We start from the raw sequence: 22202 nt of genomic DNA, 5'->3' as shown, positions 1-22202 counted from the left end.
GAATAAGATAAGCCAGGAGGGTCCCTGGAATATGCCAGCTACCAGCCTAGCTCCAGGTTCCCAATGGCTCTGTCTCAAGAAATTAAGGTGGAGAGCAGTAGATCAGGACACTCAGTCTCCTCCTCTGGCCTCCATAAATGCACATAAACCTCACATACATATATCCATACACAAAATAAATAAACCAATGCTTTCCAACCTATTCCTGCATGCACAGTGATGTGGGATCCCCCTCTATATGCTGGAAATATGTTTTATTGCCATTGGTTAATAAAAATGCTACTTGCAGCCAATGGCTTAACGGAGTAAAGCCAGGCAGGAACTCCAAACAGAAATATAGAGAGAAATTAGGCAGAGTTAAGGAGACTCCATGTAACCACGGGAGACAGACCCTGGAACCTTGCTGGTAAACCATGAGCCTCATGGTGATGCACAGATTAGAAATGAGTTAATTTCAGATATAAGAGCTAGCTAGAAAGACGCTTAAGCTACTAACCAAACAGCATTGTCATTAATACAGCTTCTGTGTGATTATTTGGTTCAGGGCAGTTGGGAACAAACAGGCAGCCTTTGCCTACACACAAGTATGCCTAATATTAAATCTCAAAAAAGGTACCCCCCGCCCCAGAGAACAGATACCTCAGATTCCCCCAATTCATCACCAGTGAGTAAATGGAGTTTATCATCTTCTGGGAGCATTAGATTCTCCTTGTGGCCTGCTTCCCTACGGTTGAGCCTGAAATGAATTCAGCTCCAGCAAGAGAATGCCTTGCTCTGGAAATTAAACCTCCGGTCAAAGAGCATCTCCCCTCCTTCAAAACAAGGCAGCTGGATGAGTGAAAGAAGGACTTCTCCTATTTGTGCCCCATTTACTCGTGAATCAGACAATGCAGACGATGCTGAAAGGGTGGGGAGTAGCCTGGACTCAATCCCAGCTATCGAGGTGCTAATGGTACAGATGAAAGAATAGGTTACAAAAACTGAAGATGTATGTAAAACTTGCACATGAAAGGGCAACATACGTGACAGAGGGAAAATGGAGCAGATAAAAAAGAATGATGAAAGAAAACAAAGGCAGGAGGAAATGGGGTCCTGGAGGGTAGAAGGTTACACTCAGATATCAAAGGATCACTGTTTAAATGGGGTAAAACAAGATTGCATTAGAACAGATATTTTAGAACAAAGAAATAATGAATACCTTAAAACCTATTGTCAGTTATCAATTTAAAAAGTCATCTTGGTCCATTCTCTGTTGCTATAACATAGAACTTGAGTCTCAACCATCTATAATGAATAAAAGTTTAAAAAGCTGGGCGTGGTAGCACATACCTACCATCCTAGCACTTCAGGGGGAAAACAGCAGGAGGGTCAGGAGTTCAAGACCACTACCAGCAAGTTTGAGGCCCACCTGGAATATATGAAATAAGACAGAAACCAAGAAGCAAATATTCTGGGTGGGGAGGAGGGAAGGGAGGATGGGAGGGAGGGGAAGAAGGAAGGTAGTGAGCCAGGAAGAAAGGTGGGTCAGTTTATTGGGGTTCTAGGTTCTAGAAACTGGTATGTCTAAAAGCATAGCACCAATGAAGGCTCCAACTGCTTTACTCCAGAGAATAAACCAAAGGACAAGTTGGCACACGCAAAAGACACAAAGCAAGGAGAGCGGACTGGCTTTATAACCACCTGCTCTTACAGTAACCGCCCTAGTCCCACGAGACTACAGCAAGAACTTGGTCCACAAGAATGATACTAATCTCTTAATAATCTAATTACCTCTTAAAAGTCTGGCTTGAAACGCTGCCACGACAATCAAACTTCAGTCTGAGTTGTGAGCCAACGGACAAACCACATCCAGGCCATCCCAGTTATCGAGGCATGGTATTAATATGCTGATTAAATACAATGTGATATAATAAAGAACATGTAAAGAAATTAGCTGGGTAGGGGTGTGGCTCAGCTGTGCAGTGCTTGTCTGTGGAGCACAAATCCCTTGAGTCTAATCCCCAACACAGCAAAAGAGAAAAAGAAAAAAAAAATCATCAATAATATACAAAAAAAAAATAGTAAATAGGAGAAAAGCAAGGTTCATCTGCACAATCTCATCTACCAGATTCACAAAACCTTAAATTGTCATGAGGAGTCACAGCAGTGCCAGGAGACTGTGGAGAGAACATCACATGTGATGCGCTTCCTATAAGAATACAACTCGCTCAGACTCTAGAGAGACCAACTGACCAATCCTTACCAAAGTTGCAAATGTGCTTGTCCAGTTAGAGGGCCGATGGCCGTAAGAAAGATGATGAGAGACAACTTGGGCAGGAAAGGTGTGTTTGGCTTACATACCCATTGAGGGAAGCCAGGGCAGGAATTAAAACTGTGCAGGAGCCTGGAGGCAGGAGCTGATGCAGAGGCCATGGAGGAGTGCTGTTTATTACCTCATTGGTCCCCATGCCCTGTTCAGCCTGCTTTCTTATAGAACCCAGAACCACCAGCCCAGGGGTGGCACCGCCCACAGTGGATTGGGCCCTCCCACATCAATCACTAATAAAGGAAATGCCTTATAGGCTTGCCAATGGCCTGATCCTACGGAGGCATTTTATCAGTTGAAGCTCCCTCCTCCCTGATGACTCTAGCTTGTGTCAAGTTGATGTAAAACTAGTCAGAATATGAATATACATAGGATTCAGCAATACTGTTTCTAAAAGTCTTATAGCCATTCTTTCTTGGCTTGTGCAAAACTGTGCAAATACCATATTATTGACTGCATCTTTTTGTATATGACTGGAAGCAACATAACTTCTTTCAATATAATTAACCAAAATGCCAAAAATCAAAGGCAAAAAGAAAATCCTGAAATCAGGAAAAGAAAGAAGTCTATTTATCTACCTACCTATCACCTATCTACCTACCTGTCTCTATCTCTATCTGTCTGTCTGTCTGTCTATCTTTCTTTCTTTCTATCTATCTACCTATCTGTCTATCTACCTGTCATATAGAGAAGTTCCAAAAAGACGAGCAGCCAGCTGCTCACCTGAAACCTTAGAGGTCGGAAGGGAATGAAGTGATAGGTTAAAAGAGCTGAATTTAGGAGGAGAAACCCCACCAACTGTGACTACTCTATCCAACAATGACGTACTTCAGACGTGAGCAAGATCACATCTGTTCCAGACAAGGCTGAAGAAGCCTAGCAATACGACAGCCACTGTTCTGTCGCTATAAGGAGAAATCAAGGCCAATACTACTTAGAAAATAAAGCTTCAGATGCCTACTCCATTACCATCATGGCGGAAAGAATGGCAGGCACAGTAGGCGTGGTGCTGGAGAGCTAGCTGAGAGCTATACCCTGATCCTTACGCAGAGAAAGTTTCTGGCTTTTGAAACCTTAAAGCCCACCCTCAGTGACAGACTTTCTCCAGCAAGGCCACACCCCTTAATCCTTGTAATACTTTCAAATAGCGCCACTTCCTGGTGACTAAGCACTCAAATACAGGAGCCTATAGGAGCCATTCTTATTCAGATCACCACAACTACCAAGCCTGGTCTTTCTAAAAATGTTAAAGGGGGTTATTCAAGTTCAAAGGAAAGGACACTATGTAGGAGTAGCACAAAAGCAATGAATGCATTGGGCAGAGGATGAATATATTAATATTTAATGTATATGATGTATATAAATTATTGATATCCTTAGTATAAAACATCGAAACATAAAAGGATAGAATGACGGCTCTGAGTTAGAGCATGTACTGCTCTTCCAAAGGACTTGAGTTCAGTTCCCATCACCAGAGTTAAGGCAGGCTCATAGTCACCTGTAGCTCCAGCTCTACGGAGAACCAACGCCTACGGCTGCTGTGGAAGTTGCACTCACACATACATATTCCATAACACACATACAAACACATTCACATAATTTAAAAATAGAATAAATCTTGTCGGGCCTGGTGGTGAAAGCCTTTAATCCCAGCATTTGGGATGCAGAGGCAGGTGAATTTCTGGGAGTTCAAGTCCAGCCTGTTGTCATAGAGAGTTTCAGGACTCTATAGAGAGACTCTGTCTCAAAAAACTAAATAAATAAAATACTTTTTAAAAAGGATAAAACTATTAAAATATTAGCAATAATAGTTTGTTAAGGACTATAACAAACTTATACTTTATAAAAAGTATAAGATTAAAAAATTCAATTGACACAAAAATGATGTAGGAGTGGAATAAGCATGATAGATTTGTTTATTTCAGGGTGTTGCTATTTGGGGGGTTTCAGTTTTGGTTCTGAGTGTTTTGAGATAGAGCCTCAGGTGGCCAAAGCTGGCCTCAAACTTGAACCCTTGACCCTGCTGCCCTCACCTCTCAGGTGATGGAATTACAGGCATGCATCTCCACTTGTTTTTAATGTGATATAAGTTAAGTTATCCCCTCAGGACAACCTATTAGAACTTGAAGATATCTTATATAAGAGTCATTACAAAAGCCAAACAAAAGTGAGCAGAAAATGCACAAAATATTTAAGAAAAAAATCATAGCACACTAAGGAAATCATTTAGTCACAGAGGATACTGATAGCCTGAGAGAAAGAAAGGAACAAAGGATCCACAAAAGAACTGAAAATAAATAATAAAAGGACAGGAAAGCAGTCCTTACTCATTAATAATTATCCTGAATGTTAATAAATTTTCCAATCACCCCCCATCCAGGGCCCAGGGAACAATTCAGGCGATGGAACAGAAAGAATGGAAGGGCCAGGGGTTGGACGGGAGTGCTAAGACATAGTGTCCTCTGGACGTAACACAGTCTCTGTGCTTGTGAATTAACTACAGCTACAGTTACCTGTACAACACTGGACGGTCATCACAACATCATACTTGGGGCAGCAGCTTAGGAGGCCCTGCCCCTCGAGGTGGGACTATGAGCAGTTAATAGATACAAGGGAAGAGGGGTGTCATTTTCTTCAGTGGTGTAGCCACTGGTAAGTTGTTCATGTTCCAGGAGATAACATCCACCCATGCTCATACAGGTGGAGCTTACTCATAAGTGAACTCAGTGGTTCCGAAAACAAAAGACATCAAAGTCGTAGAGGGCTTGTTAAAAAGAAAAGTTTCAGAGGGAGAGAGAGGGTGGAAAAAGGAAAATAAAGAGTGAAAATGACCACAAATCAAGGTCCAAGGAGACAGCTCAGTGGATAAAGGCACTTGCTGCCCAACCTGATGACTGGAGCTCAGACTCTATGCCTCACACAATGGAGGAGAAAACTGACTCCACAAAAGTGCCCTCTGTCCTACACACACACACACACACATACACGCACGCACGCACACGCACACATTCACATACAAACACACACCACGTGGGGTTCCCCTCTGTATGTTGTGAATATGTTTTATTACCACTAAATAACAAAGAAGCTGCTTTGGTCTATGGCAGGGCAGAGTAAAGCCAGGCGAGAAATCCAAACAGAGACAGAGAGAGAGAGAAAGGGTACGTAGAGTCAAGGAGATGCCATGTAGCTGCCAAAGGAGAAAGATGTCAGAACCTTACCTGGTAAGCCACAGCCTCGCGGCAATACACAGATTAATAGAAATGGGCTAATTTAAGATTTAAGGGCTAGCTAGAAATATGCCTGAGCTGTTGCTTAAACAGTGTTGTAATTAACGTAGTTTTGTGTGATTATTTGAGTCTGGGTGACAGGGGTAACGAAAAAACTGTCTCTGTCTACAAGCCCACTAAATAAATGCTCTAAAAAAGAAACAGTTTTTTAAATCATGAAGTTGCATATAAATTAATATGGGATGATAAAACACATGGAAAGTGTGAAATGCAAAAATAAGTTTGGCGTGTATCAGTGGTAGAAAGCTTGCCCACTATGTGGGTGCAGTCTCCAGAAGAACTAAAGAAAAGAAAAAAAAATGTGAGGCTGCTATGCTCATTTGAATTTTTTTTTTTCTTGAAAGAGAGTCTCCTAATATATCCCAAAGTGGCCTTAAAGTCACAGTCCTCTGGACAGACCCTCTTAAGTGCCAGAATTACAAGCACACAAGCATACCCAGCCCATCTGCACACGAAAGGATATAAAATACACTATACCGGGCTGGAGAGATAGCTCAGTGATTAAGAACATTTGTTGCTCTTGCATGGGACCCAAGTTCAGTTCCAAACAAACACACAGTGGGTAAAACCGTCCATAATTCCAGTTCCAGGGAGAACCAATGCCCTTTATTGACCTCCAAGGGCACCAGGCACTAATTTGCTGTACATACCTACACACAGGCAAAACATTCTTACAAAGCCAATAAAACAACTAAATCTACAGATTAATAAATACATTAATTATATCTTTGAAAAGAAACAAATGATGCTTTTGGTCTATGAAGGAACCAACTAAAGGGCTAAGAGACAATATGGGATAGAATATGTACTAAAAACACTTGAAATATTTTCTTTTAGAGCTGAGCATTATGGAGAGGCCTGAAATTCCAGCACTCAGGAAGCTGAGACAGGAGGTCAAAAGTTCAAGGGCCTCCTGGGCTACAGAGGAAGACACTGTTGATAATAAAATAATAATAATAATAATGCATGATAGGTAATATATAACAGTAATATATTTTTATAATACATAATGATAATTACGTTATTATATAAAATATATTAAGTTTTATTATTATTATATACATATATATGAGAACTATGAGCTACACTGTCCTTTCCCAGTGAATGAAAATGATCAGAGAAACAAGAAGAATTCTGTGAGAAAAACTATTAGACCAGATCTGAGGTGAGATTGCTCAGAGCTGTGCTGAGAACTGTTGACTTTCTGCCTCGGATTGAAACCTGACCACTAAAGAAGAGATTTCACATTTCTCTCTTTGGACAAACGAAAGGGAAGCTGGTACACAGTTTACACTTACTTTCTTCCAACACGGTGTCTTAACGACTCACTCAGTAAACAGCAAAGGCCTCCAATTCACAAGCTGTTTAAACTGAGAGAAGCTGTGGTTCAGAATAAAGCGTCTGGACACAAACCTTTTTTTCCCCCTTTTGGAAAGATTTCTGTGGTAGCCATTCAGACAGTGCTCAGGAAAATATAAGAATGATTGAGAGGTCTCTGTGGTGGGAGAAGGTATGGTGGGCAAGATAAAAAGACAAGGAAGAGAGACAGAAAGTTAGAAAAACTTCACTGCACAAACACTGACTGCCAGGGTCCAGGAGCCTAACTGCAGCCAATAGACAGGCTTTTTGAGAAATAAGAAGGAAAAAAAAAATCTCCCTGGCTGTGTCAAGAGCTTAAAGCTTACTAGTTTTAAAAATTACTAAATATGGTCAATATGGGAATGTGTGCCTACAAACTAAGCCCGAAGCCCTCCCAAGACTGGGGCAGAAGGATGGTTACAGTTTGAGGCCAGCCTGGGCTACCATAAAGTGAGTTAGCCAGGGCCACGTAAAAGACCTTGTCTCAAAAACAAACAAAATCACTGAATATGAATTTTGATGATATTTTCAAAAAGAATAAGCATTGCTACACCTTTTCTTAAACATTGCTTCCCAGCATCTGACATCTACTAGGGACTAGGAGGTAAATGCATATTTTTCTTTATTATTGAAAAACCATTTTTTTTTTAAGTTGAAAGCTTTAAATATTCAAGTCACAAAAAGGTACAGCATGAGCAGTTTGTTCCGCCCTCTATCACCTGGCAGCCATTCTACTGGTCTCTTGTGTTTCTGTTCAAAGATATCTTGTATGCATATACAGAAAGACTTCCCTCTACCCTCACTTTTCGCCTTCTAATATCAATGGTTGCATGGAACCACCAAATTTAAATTCAAATAAAAACCAAAAGACTATTTCAATAATCCTAACTCCTTATATGAATGAATTACCTATGAGCAAACCTCTTTTGAAAACATAGTATTTTCTTTTCAATACCTCCATTCCCACTGACAGTTAAGAAAGAACTGTTGCCAAAGGAAAGCAGGATGTCTAGGAAACTGAACTGTACCCAATTACCAGCAAATCAACTCACTTAATTTCTGGTCCCGGATTCTGGTCCTTGAAAACCCTGTATAGATTGTCCATGTTTCCACCACGGAAATTTCGCCGAGATTTTATTAGCTCTCAGTAGAGAGCTGTTCTGTGGTCCAGAGGCTTCTTTACTACGTCCAAGAGGCGGGAAGAAGGAAATGGGAAGCTGAATTTGAATGTTTGATTCTCGTAGACTAGCAACAGGAAATGAAAACGGGTGAAAAGAAACCACGAGGTCTTTCCTTCGTTAATCAGTAACTCACATGCACCACCACTAAAGTAGACCGTCCAGACTTCCGGTGCAATTTAACAGGTGGGCCCCAGCACCCGACCAGCTGGACAGGTTAGTTAAGTTCCTCGCCAAAGACGCAGCCACAGAGAAAAGAACTGTAGAAAATGACTCCAAGTAGGCATGAAGGTGCACAGGTATAATCCCAGAATTTAGGAGGTAGGAGGATGAGGAGTCTAAGGTCATCCTTAGCTAAACCTTCAGCTGAAGATCTGCTTGGGCTACTTGGAACCCTTGTTAAAAAGGAGAAGGGCTTGTAACTAACTGGAACCAGACAAGGGGAGGAAGAAGACAGAGGAGGAGGTGTACGCTGTGCTGTCAAGGATGCTAGACTACTACTGACTTGGACCCCCGTCCTGCCCTGGTCCCATCCCAGCTGCAACCCAGCCCCAATGGGCTATGTGGGCAGGGACATTCCTGAGCCTCAGTTTCTCCAGGGATAAAGAAGCATCGAAAACAAATGTGTCTCTGCACTCTGCTCCATGTAATCCCATCACATGCTCCCATCCCTACAGGGCGGAGGCTCTGGGACTGCAGAAGAAAACGCCAGCTTCTGGCCTGACTTCAGGTGTCTTCAGCAACTATCCAAGGTGATCCTGATCCCAAATTTGTAAGGATTTTAGTAAAAGTTCATCGACTCCATTCCTGCAGCAAGCTTCACAGTACTACCTCAAGAAAAAGAAACAGGCAAAGATTATCTAAGATAAAACTAAGATTTCTGTCTTGACATGTCAGAAAACAGGCATTAAGTTGGTGAAGGGTCCTCTCAGATCTAACCCAAGATGACACAGACCAGAAGAGATAAGTGAGCCGCTTTGATGTGGAAGGAAAAGCACCCAAACATCACTCACTGCTAAACAAACAGCCAACACAGTTTATAAACAAAGTGTTGGATGTTTTTCTGGAACCAGACCTAAATTTATAGCACCCTGACCTCCAGAATGGATCTTCTCTACTCAGCGCAGAGCAAAACCACTTCTACCTGTCTGTACTTTGTAAGAAGTGGGGAATTTGACAATAAACCTAACCGCCTGCTGCATAAATGTGTTCATGCTCTCCTGAGTGGCAGCATGTTGTAAGGGTACATGGAGGTGGGCACATCTAGTCTCAAGTTCCCAATATCTTCCCAATTTATGTACATGATAGGCAAGAATGTAACCTCCCTGAGTCTCACCATCGGGCAACTGCAACCTCTTTGGATCATTACGGGTTGTAAAAGACATAGAGCACATGTCTAGTCACAGGTTCATTTCTCCCTTATCTTCCAAAACTCTTTAAGGTATTTACTAGACGAAAACCTACTAGAAAATCCCCGTTGAATTAAATCTCAACCATGCCAAAATGCCTAAGTTCCTAAAGGATTCTTGTATTTATATAAACAAAACATGTTTTCATAATATTCACATCCTTGGAACCGAATATATTATCAGAACATATATACGTGGTTAGTTCTGCTCACTATCAGAAACAAAGCCTATGAAATGGCTACTCCTTTTGTACCTACCTTGCATCTACAATTAAACTGACTTCACACGACTCTAAACAGAAAGTTCACAGTAAGGATTTAATGTCTGCTGTCCCTAGATCTCCTGAAACAGCAAGATTAAAAATCAACATGTCTGTATTTTCATCCCAGGTCTGCCATTTGCTAGCTGTAGGAATTTAAGAAGGTCACTTAGTAGCCTTAATCCTTGGCTTCCTTGTGTCTGCAACACATATGGTAGACTCATCCTTCTCTGCTCTGTAATGACTGCAAGGGCCCGAGCACTTACTATGTCCAAAATGCAGGGCTGGAAAGAACATTCCTAACTTTAGCAGAGACCTTTTTTGGGTTGCCCCTTCTATATTATCCATCCTGCCCTCTTCTACTTTGAAGCACAGAAGAGAAGAGACTTTTATGATAATAGCAAAAAGCTGTGTAAACTCCTTCACGGACTTCCTAAAATGCCCTTCCAATTTGGCACACCCTATCACAGCAATACTGGATTTCTCCCTAAACAAAAATGGTCACGGATGTCAAAGGCAAGCGAGTGAGTGACTGGTGAACTGTGTCTAAATGATTTTCCTTGTGACCACAGCAAGCCTGGAATAAGCCCCTGCCAGCAAGAAGAGAGAACACACTTCACAGGCAGGGAAGGCATTGTTCAAAGTAATGAGTTCTGCATCACTTGGTCCACAATTCACAGCTGAGTCTGGTTTTCCTAGACAAAGAGCAATAAGCAAATGGGGGGTGCTCCTCCGCTCATCTATGACCTTCTAATCTTTATTAAACTCCTGAAGTGGTGAAGGAAAGGAGGCCAGAATCTTCCCTAGCCTTCCGTCCTAGGAACGACAAAAGCAAATGTTTACTGACCCTAGCCAGTACTTCAAGAGAGCTCCTGCAGGGGACGTAGTGATTTCAATAGTCTGTAGTCGCTAAAACTTAACGCTAATATGAAAGTTAACCGGTTACCCTGTCTTCCTTTCGCCGGTCCATAATTTTGGATCCGCCCTTTCTCCCCCTCAGAGAAACAGGAGTCACAATCCTTCAAGCACAGAGCCCCACTCTGTTCTTCAGAGGGAGCTGGCAGCAGGTTCATTTATGTCCTGAGACAGGGATCCAGAACAAAGGACTGCTGAAGCACTCACCTAACTTCCCTGGGAAACCTGAGCTGAAGGCCTCTTGGTTTCTCCCACACTAAGCACAGTACTTGCCCAGACCACAAGTTTGAAGACTGTGTCAAAGTACACACACACACACACACACACACACACGATAGTCTTATCTAAATTGCTTTTTAAAAAGCACGCTCACTTTTAAACAAGAACAATTTTTTTTTTTTGGTTACTTTTTTTGATTTGGGGTTGGTTTTACTCTTAAGAATGCCGGAAGTTTCCGTGGAGATGCAGCTAGCGGCAGGGTGCTGGCATATCATATGTGAGGAGCTGCAGCTGATTTCCAGCACTGCTGGACAAAAGAAGGAACCATCAGAGGTGGGGTACCCCTCCCCCTGAAAACCAGAAGCCACATTACAATTATTCCAAAACTTAGAACTCTTAACTCACTTAGGACAAGGAATTGAATGTATTCATCTTGCTTACAAATAAATTCTCAATAAATAGTTGTTGGCTAAATGAATGACTTAACTACAAAACATTTTACTAAGAATTTTCACAAGGGCTAGGCAGAGAGCCTGAGAGTAAACAGCTTTCCTAGTATGCAAAAGTAAGGTCTTGGGTTCAATCCCCAGCAATGCACACATGCACATAGTACTTTGTGCTATTCCCACAACATATTTCCTAATATGAGACACCTTTATCATGTCTTTTTTATAACTCTATCTATCTAATTACGTAAAAGACTGAATTTCAAAATAAATCTACTAGAAGGCAATGACAGGGAAAATATGTCAAACAGAAAGAAGGCAGGATTTTTAACGCATTTTATTGCAAGCCTCTCTAAGTCTGGCTCTGCCTACCAACCTCTCCTCCCTTTGTCTCCTTCCCAGTCCTCCTCCAGGCACTCCCAATCTCATTATCCCATGATCTGCTAAAGCAGCAGTTTACCTCCCGGAACAGGCAGAAACACACATCACTGAGAATTAGGGAATCGGAGCCCCCAAACAAGGTCACAAAGTCCTTGAACCTGAAAATTAAGTTTTTCTAAATTTCAATAGAAGACTTTTTTGTTTTTTTTTTTTTTTATTATTATTTTTTTCGAGACAGGGTTTCTCTGTAGTTTTGGAGCCTGTCCTGGAAACTAACTCTTGGAGGCCAGGCTGGCCTCGAACTCACAGAGATCCACTTGCTTCTGCCTCCCACGTGCTGGGATTAAAAGCGTTTGCCACCACCACCCGGCTAGAAAAGTATTTTAAAATATATTTTAAGTATATTTTTTAAAAATATATATATATTAGAGCTACATGAGTTGCACAATGTCTAGACATTGATGAGGAAAAGGACGGAGGAGAAAACTTTACTTGAGTGCTATTTACCAATTGTTTCGAAAAGCAGTACGCTGGTGTCATTGCCGTTTGCTGTTGGCACTAGATGAAATCATCTTTAAAGTCTTGGTACATCTAAATACTCGCTATTCTGGAATGTATAGTGTTCAATGCAAAATCCTTACGTTACTTAATTCAAGTTATTTTAGGCCAAACTTTGTCCCAAGAAAAGTAACTCCATTTTAAACTTTAATGAACAGTTATGTAAATTCCAGTTTATTTAATAGCAAGTAGCTCACAATCATGATGCAAAATAGGAATGCAGTCTAAGGACGCATAGAAACAAGAAGTTGCCGGGCGGTGGTGGCGCCCGCCTTTAATCCCAGCACTTGGGAGGCAGAGGCAGGCGGTTCTCTGTGAGTTCGAGACCAGCCTGGTCTACAAGAGCTAGTTCCAGGACAGGCTCCAAATCCACAGAGAAACCCTGTCTCGAAAAACCAAAAAAATAAAATAATAAAATAAATAAATAAATAAATAATAAATAAAAGGAGGGCAGGGCGGGGGAGGGGGTTTCAAGACGCAATTTAAAAAAAAGAATGACTCTCAACAGACAATTGAGGAAGACAAGTCTGCAATAAGGTGTCTTAAAGCATTCGTTTTATGAACAAGATCGTAACCCCAGCAGTAAGCAAAACGCGGCGAGCATCTGGAAAAGCAACGCCTCTGCTGCCACAGAAAGCCTTTGTTCCCAGTCACCGGTATTTTTACTCTAGTTCATATGGAGAGCATCGGGTTCTATGCACTATAATCGCGCTGTGTGGTTAAGAGAACGCAGGCGCTATGGGGTTGTCCGCACGCTGCAGAGAGAAGGTTCAGTCAGACCTGTCCTCCTAAGACCCAAGACTAACTAAATTAAAAATAAATAAATAAAACCTCACCAACAAGTAAAGTCTTATTCATCTCCTCTTCCATAAGTTAAGAGGAGGAAACCTGAATGAATGCTCCAATAAGCAGTTTCTCATCATTGTTTTCCTTCCATGATCAATAGGATAACGCAGGAGAAAAAAGTTTTACAATTCCTATTTCATGCAGTTGGTCATCACTTCAGTGCTAATGTCTTAAAGGAAAAATGAGATCGTAAGTTGACTCCAAGTTCCAAACAAAAAAAAAGTCTAGAAGAGAAGGAGCGGACTCCACAGTTACGCAAAGCAAGACAAGTCTGTTAGTCAAGTGGCGTCTCCGACCCGGTATTGTTGCCATGGGATCCCGCGCAGGCGCACAAAGCGCCATCGCAGCCCGGGCGTCGCTCTGGTAACCTCCGATTTGTCCCAAGAAAGGGCAATTGGAGTAAATCCTCCTCGCGCCTAATGCCCGGAGTTTTTTGAACCGCCGGACTCGAGCGTGCAATTGAAAGCGCCCTCCCGAGATCGCAGAGCTGCTCTCCTGGCGGCCTGAGGATCTGGGAGCCGTCATGGGATCACCCCGCAGCGATGCCCGACCCTCCCAGAGGCTGGAAGTCTGCAACCAGGGCAGGGAAGGCGAGCGGTTAGGTCTCGCTCAGGCGCACAATTCCACGCTCTTCTTCAGGAGGCCACGAGCTACTGTGGTCCAGTTCATCGCCCAGGGCATCCTGGCACACTGCACAGTCCACAGCGCGCGGGGCTGGGACTGCCCAGAAAGAACTCAGCCACCTGCTCGCGCGACGCTGGAGAGGCAGTCCAGTCCTCCTCTCCCTGCTCGCGTCCCTTTCCCTGCCCCCCACCCCTCACTGCACTGACCTCCTCAGCTGAGTATCCCGCGGTTGAAGGACCCTCGGAGTTTTTGGCACCGGCGCAATCTCCCAAAAGCTGGCGTGATCTACCTGCTAGTGGCCCGGTGTGACTCCAATCTCAAGTATCTGCCAAAAGACAAAACAGGCCCCACGGCGGGGCACCACTCCACACCAGGAGGCAGAACCCACAGAGGAGCTCAGCGCAGAGACCTGCGCTGCCGCCACAACCTGCTTTCTCATTCAAATCCTCGGGCTCACACTGGAGCCCCCTCCCTTCTAGCCCGCAGCTCAGGGCAAATGCGGAACTGGAGCGCGCGAGAGTGGACTGGAGCGCCTGCTGCCTCGGCTGCCCCAGCAGGACAGTAATGGGGGCGAAGAATTGGACCTGGACCCCTAGGCCGACACCCTCCTGAATGGGTTCCCTGCTAGGCACAGGCCAGAGCCCCTGGGAATAAAGATCTTATGTTCTACCCCGCAGCAAATTTCAAAGACTCCCAAACCCAGGGCCACCCCCCAGTTGGATATCAGTTTAGGTGGTGGGTAAAGGAGCTTCAGAAACAAAGTTGGAGAGTCCAGGGGACGCCAGTTGTGCAATGCTCTTACAAGAGTTTGAAGCGCTTATGAAATAAAGCTCCAAACGACCCATTTTCCCTCTTCCCCTTACCCTTTTTCCAATAAATGTAGCATCTGTTTACAGAGGTAAGTCACGGAGATCCATTTTGAGTAAATTACAGGTCAAATTGAGGAACGGGGAGCGTGGGCTGGAGTTTATTTTGTTATCTCCTAGTCTCTTCCAAATGCCCCTTTTTGGCATTAATTAACAAGTCAGTTAATCCTCGGCTCAACCGCTCCGCTAGCGGGCTGGAGAAGCTAATGCGCGGTCAAAGAGCACACCGGTGGCAGAAAGAAATTTGCACCCAGCAAGTGTTCAAAAGATAAGGAAAGATGAGCGCCCCAACAGTGGAGAGGAAGCAGCGTGGTGTGATGCGGTCCGGCTTCGGAATTCCAGGATTTGCATTTATCAATCTTCATTCAACCTGCCCTATTGTTAGTTCAAAGCCTGACTAGGAGGAACTGAGGACCGGGCTCCTCACGCACCTTTCAAAGCAACTTTTCTCCAGTAAGAAAGTCAGGAGCGCTGGCACGGCAGCATAGGGTTGGCAAGGGTTGTCTAGACCTAGTAACAACGTAAACAAAAGTCTTTTTTGTCACGCGTGAATCTGCTTAGAAAGCAATAAACGAGGAGGGCCTGAGATTGGAAGCTGCCTGGATCGACAACAGTCCTCTTTGACAGACGGTTGGAGGGTGGGAGGAGGGACACACTGTGACCCTTCAGCACAAGATCTAGTATTTCACCTTTTCATCCCCGCTCAGCCGATACCATAGAAACAACCCATTTGTATTATTCCGTTGAACAGAGGCAATTACAATGTCAACAGCAAAGCACCATGGGCAAAAAGAAACTTTATCCTGAAAAGCTATCCTGGACTCTCAGGAAAAAAAGAAAGAAAGAAAGAAAAAGAAAGGAAGGAAGGAAGGAAGGAAGGAAGGAAGGAAGGAAGGAAGGAAGGAAGGAAGGAAGGAAAAAGCCACCAGAATAGCAGCACAGTGCAAGGAAGAAATCAATTTAGAAAAAAAAAGAAAGAAATCCCAAGTTTTTCTTTGCTCCTTTTTTTTTCTTTAACCAGATGGCAAATACCCAATTTATAAGAAATTAAATAGGGTTGATGGTGTAAATGCATTATGTGCTTTGAGGCCCTAAACATAATTGCCAGCACCAAATATATAAATAAATAGTAAACAAACAAGAAAAGAAAAAGAAAAAATTGGCAGGTCATTTTCTGCCTCCAAATTGCTTTTTTTGTGTAGAGAAGGGTTGTTTAGAGTTTTGTTTGGGTGGCAATCACCATGGTGAACAGAAAAAAAAAAGGCAGGATAATTAAACTCCCCATCAGTCACGGTTATCCATCGCTCAGCCTCCTGTGTTTGTCTTCTGGACCTGAAAGCTCTCAGATGCACAGGTTAAAATACACTCAAACACAAACTTCTTGACAAGAGTGTTTATGCCAAGGATTCTTGATTTTGGTACTGTTTATTTCTGTAGTTCATGAACTTTAAAAATTTAAATCACACCACATTTCAAACCTATGGAAAACAAGAATGAAAACTTGTGTTACAGCTCTGAAGGGAAAGGCTTCCCTCATGGAAGTGTTGAAGTTCTGAGAAGAAAGGTATCCTGGCAGCCAGGAGCCAAGGAATACCACAAAGTCACACCACACAACAACCCTCACCTAAAAGATTTCTTGTAAAACATGCAAGAGGGTGGCTGCCTCTGGTCAGGCAAGAAGCAACGGGGAACTGAGCAGAAGACAGACATTAGTGTGTCTTGGGGTAGTAGTTTTCCAGGGTGGAGATTGGTGGGATTTCAAACTCAGGAATCGGATTTTGCTGAGTTTTCAAACCTGAAAGTGAGCTCAGACCTTTTACCCTACAGTATACATTTTATAAATTTCTTTCAAAGTTACCTGTATTATCTTATATGTTTTGTGTTTTGCCTGCTGCTGTGTAACAGTTTCGCCAGGGGATTGAAATACGCCATCCTTAGGAAGTTCCTTAAACAAGAAGATAAACAACCTTCCAGACTTGAGGAAGTTCCTGAAACTGATGGGATTCACTAGGCCTCTCCCTACCTGGTGAATAATAAAAGCTGAGCGGCCCTGTCAGTGGAAATGCAAAGAAGGCTCTGAGACCAGACCAGCTGTCTGGAAGAAGCAAAAGCCATCTGAGCAGGCTGCTAGAGATTTAGATCAATTCTTACATCTGGAAAGGACATCCTCCAACCTGCCGATCTGCCTGCAGACTGTACAGAGTGTTCCAGATTTCCAGCTTTTGTGAGCTGGGTGGGCTTTGGTGATGCAACTGTCTTGGAGTCACTTTTGAACCTGCAAGTGACTCATATTCCTGTAAGTAACCTAAATAAAACTTAAGTCTTTGGTATTCTGTGTACTTCGGACTGTCATGGGCTTGCTATCTGGGGTGAATAGATGTATGTATTGTGTCTCCACAGGAAAAATATTGTCACACAACACCAGCATGTATGTCTTTGCAGCAAGTACATGCCTGATGCCCATGGAGGCCAGAAGTTGTTGGATCCCCTGGGACTGGAATTCCAGATGTTTGTAGGTGCTAGGGATCCTCTGGAAGAGCAACCAGTACTCTTAGCCACTGAGCCATCATCACTCCAGCCCCTCTTCCTGCTCTCTAAAATAAACCCTTAAACTAAAACCCTAGCTTCCGACCCTTATTACTCTTTCCCCTCTCTAATCACTAATTGTAAAGTTAATGAGCTCATACACAAGCGTGCATGTTTTGAAATGTGTATGTGTGTGTGTGTGTACTCGCAGGCACATGCATGTGCACACATGTTTCCGTTTTGGTTGTTTGAGACAGAGGCTCCTGCAGCCCAGGCTAACCTCAAACTCATTGTGTAGCAGAGGTTATCCTTGAAACTCTGATCCTCCTTCTTCCATCTCCCACGTGCTGGGATCACAGATTGTCTTTTCTCACATGGCTTTTAAAAAACACTGTTGAGGAAAGAGAATGAAATTGCTAGCCATGGTGGTTCATGCCTGTGATCCTAGAACTAAGGAGGCGTGAGAGTACAGTGAACTCAAGGCCAGCCTGGATCACATAGTGAAATCCATAGTGTCACAGAGTGACAACAAACAGGAGGTATGTCACTGATTACAAACAAGAAACTGTCACTACTTTGGTAACTTTATGGAAGTAGGAGTGAATTTTTTTTCCCTGCTTGTGAAAAAAGAGAGAGAATAGTAACAACATTATTAAGTAGTGGGTTATGAGTTAACAGCCCCTGTGATTGCATAACCTTTTCCATGGTATCAGAGTCAACAGAAAAACAAAGCAAATAGTACCTCCAATACCCATCACCATCATCCCTCCCCATGCCCCACCCCCAGGACTGGCTAAAGGGGAATTCAAGAGAATGGAATCTACAGTAAAACTCCTCTTTCCTATGTATCCTGTGTGGCTAGGACCTTTCCTAGATAGTCTCCTGTCATAAAAGATAGAATCCTTTATTCTAAGGCTTTTCCAAGGTCCCGAGATCAAGGGACTTCTGCTGGTACCTTAATCCAGTTCTGCTAAGAAATCCAGGCTTGGATCTCCCTGCTTCCCCAGACACAAGGACCTCACCCCTATAAAAGTCGCCAAAAGTCCTAGACAGGGTCCCTAGATTTAAAGTCTTCAATGCAGCAAAAGGACTATAAGAACATGATTTGTCTTAAATGCCTTGAACTGGTTGGTGGATGGCATCTTTCCTACCTCTGCCTCTTCACCGTCTAAGCCTTAAATTCTAAGGGAGGCCTCTCATTAATTATCCCGGCAGGTCCCTGCCAGGCCTCCCTTCCAAATAGCTGCCAGATTTCTACATATCGCTGCTGGCTTGATACTGAACGTGCACTGACAATCAGGATCACAGAAGATCCTGCAAGTGGTGTCTGGTACCCTGACATTGATTAATCTGCCTTATACTGAGCCTGCTAGGCTGCACATTGAGAAGGATTTGTAAAGAAAACTGCACTACTAATAAATGTGTGTGTTGGAAGGAGATTGTCCCACCTGAGCAAAAACCAGTACTTTTGGATGTGAGGGGAGAAAAGAACCCTGCCGAAAGCACTCCAATCTAACCACAATAATACGAAGTTGCAGTCAGAAGCAAGAGCCTGAAAGAGATAAATTAAAACAGATAAAACGCCTCAGTTTTAATCAATGCATCAGGAAGTCAAGGAACCTGACTTAAGGAACTTATCAGAGAAGAGTCACCTCCCTTTCAACACATATTTCTCAAGAGGTTGCCAGGCCAAGAACGGTGTTAGGTCATCAGTCTTAGCTGAAGTATAGACAGCACTTTAGAAGTAATGAGCGGGATCTGGTCTTATGGCCTGACTTTCTGTATTGCTCAAGATTTTTAAGAACAAGTAATAAGATCTCACATCAAACCACCAAGCAGGAGAGGCATGTTATTTTTTATAGGACCAACTGTCATACTGAAGATGGGAGAAAAGGGGCATGAGTAGGAAAGCTGTCCTGTGGGAGGGTTGTGCTTTTCACTATTGGTGGAAGGGATTTTAACACATTTGCAAAAATAAAATAGTATAATGAAGCCTGCGCATTAGTTCCTCAGTATAAAGCATTAGATTTAGTCAATTTTATCTATCCAGAAATTGGGTTGGGGGAGTCAGTATAATATGTACATTCATATATTTACACACTTTTCCAGAACTGTGATCTTGTTTATTGGCAAAAATGCCTGACTTCAGAGTAACTAAGTAAAACCAATGTGTCTGAGCCCTTAGCAAAATGTCAGTGTCTTAGCCACTGTTTTCTAGAGGAGCAGAACTTACAGAATGAATCTCTAGATAGATACAGAGAAGGGGGTTATTAGGATGACTTACAGGCTGCAGTCTAGTTAATTCAATAATGGTTGCTTATCAACAGAAGTTTCAAGAATCCAGTGGTTGTTCAGTCCAGCAGGTTGTATGTCTCTGCTCATCTTCAATATACACTAGAATCCTGAAGAACTAGGCTCTAAAGCCAGTAGGTAGGCAAAGAGAAAAGCTTCTCTTCCAGGTACTGATAAGGGCTTTCAGAAGGTGCTGCCCAGGTTAGAGGTGTGTTTTCCTACCTCAAAGATCCAGATTAGAAGTAGATCTTCCCACTGCAAATTAAGCAAACTCCCTCACTGATGTTCCCTTCATTTTGAAGTTTTAGTTTATTCCAGATGTAGTCAAGCTGACAAATAGGAATTTCCATCACAGCTAGAAACAAAATAAGCTCTCAGAAGTGCCAACAACTCCTTTTGCTGTTATCAGACATAGAAATGCATTTGCTATGTAAAGGGCAGGGGTGTTTTCAAGGCTCAGGTCTCCCTGTTCTTTCCTTACCTGTACTTGTAACACCGTTAAAGGATCCATTCTAGCCGGGCGGTGGTGGCGCACGCCTTTATTCCCAGCACTTGGGAGGCAGAGGCAGGCGGTTCTCTGTGAGTTCGAGACCAGCCTGGTCTACAAGAGCTAGTTCCGGGACAGGCTCCAAAACCACAGAGAAACCCTGTCTCGAAAAACCAAAAAAAAAAAAAAAAAAAAGGATCCATTCTTTAAACGGATGCTCATATGTTTCCTATAACAAGCCATTAAAATTCTTTCCCCCTTTGTATATGGCCGTGCCTAAGTTATTATGTTATTCATATGCAAATATACATTTCCCATTATAGATAAGGAAAAAAGACACAGGCTTCATTCTGTTTTGCTTTTGTGAATGTGTGAAAACTCCATTGACGAACACTGAGAAACACAAAACACAAGTTTTCCATACCAATGTATGTGTCTGATCTGTGTTTGCTAAAAGAGTGTTACTAGCTAACTCGTGAGCTGCCTCTCCAGCCCTCATCCTTTTATTTATTGCTACTCTCTCCCTCCCTAACCCCCCATGTGTGTGTGTGTGCATGTGTGTGTGTGTGTGTATTCCAGTGTGTGTGTGTGGGTGTGTGTGCATGTGTGTATTCCAGTGTGTGTGTGTATTCTGGTATATGTTGATGCACATCACAATGTGTATGTAAAGACCAGCGGACAACTTTAAGATGTCTGTTCCCTCTTTCCAGAGTGGGTTCTACTGGCTCATCTTGAGTCCTTACACAGAGTCTCACTGTGTAGCTCTGGACGGCCTGGAAAGCCCTCTGTAGATTTGACTGGTCTCAAATTTAGAGAGAGCCCCTCTCTAGTGGTGGAATTAAGGGCTTGTGCCCCCATGCATGGCTCTCTAGCTTCACGTTTGTGTCTTGGTGAAGTAGTGTACCCTGTGACTGTCAGATAAAGAGAAAATAGTAGGTTTTGCTGGAAGTAAATTCATCAGTTGAACTCCCAGCTTTTCTTAAATCCAACAATTCTTCTCATGAGATTACAGCATTTAAAAGGCAAAAAATAAGCTAATAAAAGTGAACTTTTCCCTCCCACACCATTTCTCCTCCTCCTGGAGGGGCTGAAGTATCTTACAGGAAGCAAAGAACAGAGCTGAGAACAGAGCCCCCTTTCCTCTAAGGGCTTCAGACCCCCCCCCCCCTGCACTCTTGTTTCCAGAAAGACCTCCCACAGAGTCAGTATCTGCTGCTCTGGCTAGAAAAGATGTCTAAGGGAGGTACATTATTCAGAATAGGAAATAATATTGAAACTTTGAGACTATGTATTTCCCATCAAGAAATACACTTATTTCCATCTTAAAATACACAGTCAATTCTCTGCTTAATCATTACAGATAAGTAAAGAAAAGCGGAAATAAATGTTGAAAGAAAGTGAGCAAAGTGGTAAAACAGAATGGAAATCTAAAGCTTTGAAAACCTGAGGAAAGGGGTTTACAACGCAAGGAAGCCTGTGCTGTTTCCCTTCTATTGGGAATTCTGATGGGGTGCACTCTTTATTGCCAACACATGTTTCGCTTTGTTTTCTTACCCCCCCAAATAAACACAAATGGTTAGATTTTTCCAACACAAACATAATAAAGGAGAAAGTGCAGTTTAAAAGAAGACAAGTAAACAAACCATATAATCATGTCTTAGCTTTATTTCTTTACATTAGATATTTTTTAATGTATGTATTTATTGATTTTGGTTTTTCAAGAGAGGGTTTCTCTGTGTATTCCTGGCTGTCTTGGAAGCCTGCCTCCCTAGTACTGGGATTAAAGGCATGTGCTGCCACCACCTGGCTCTTAGATATTTTAAAAGTTATTTTCTTATATGAAGTCCCCAAACATGTTGGGCAAGCCTGCTACCAAGCTCTGAAATAAATGTTATTTTAAACTCAGCAAACTTTTAGGAAAACTAGTCTTCAGAGTTTAGCATCATAGGATTTGGAGAGGAAGGCTTAGATTAGGTTCTGTGGGGCTACAAACATGGCTCAGCAGTTAAGAGCAGAGGAGCCAAGTTTTGTTCTCAGCACCCATATCCAGGGGCTCACAACCAGTTGTTACTCCAGTTCTAGAAGCTCAAGACCAAACCATAACACAACAAGATCCTGATGGAAGAAGAATGGGAAGGAGTTGCTTTTGCCTTGTAGACACATCACATGTATCTATAACAAGAAAATAAATAAAATAATGTGCATCTTGGCTATAGGCAGTGTATGTCCTTCCACCGGAATA

This window comes from Chionomys nivalis, chromosome 24 (genome assembly GCF_950005125.1).
Source record: "Chionomys nivalis chromosome 24, mChiNiv1.1, whole genome shotgun sequence".
Classification (NCBI taxonomy): Eukaryota; Metazoa; Chordata; class Mammalia; order Rodentia; family Cricetidae; genus Chionomys; species Chionomys nivalis.
Note: the sequence above shows the minus strand (reverse complement) of the source record.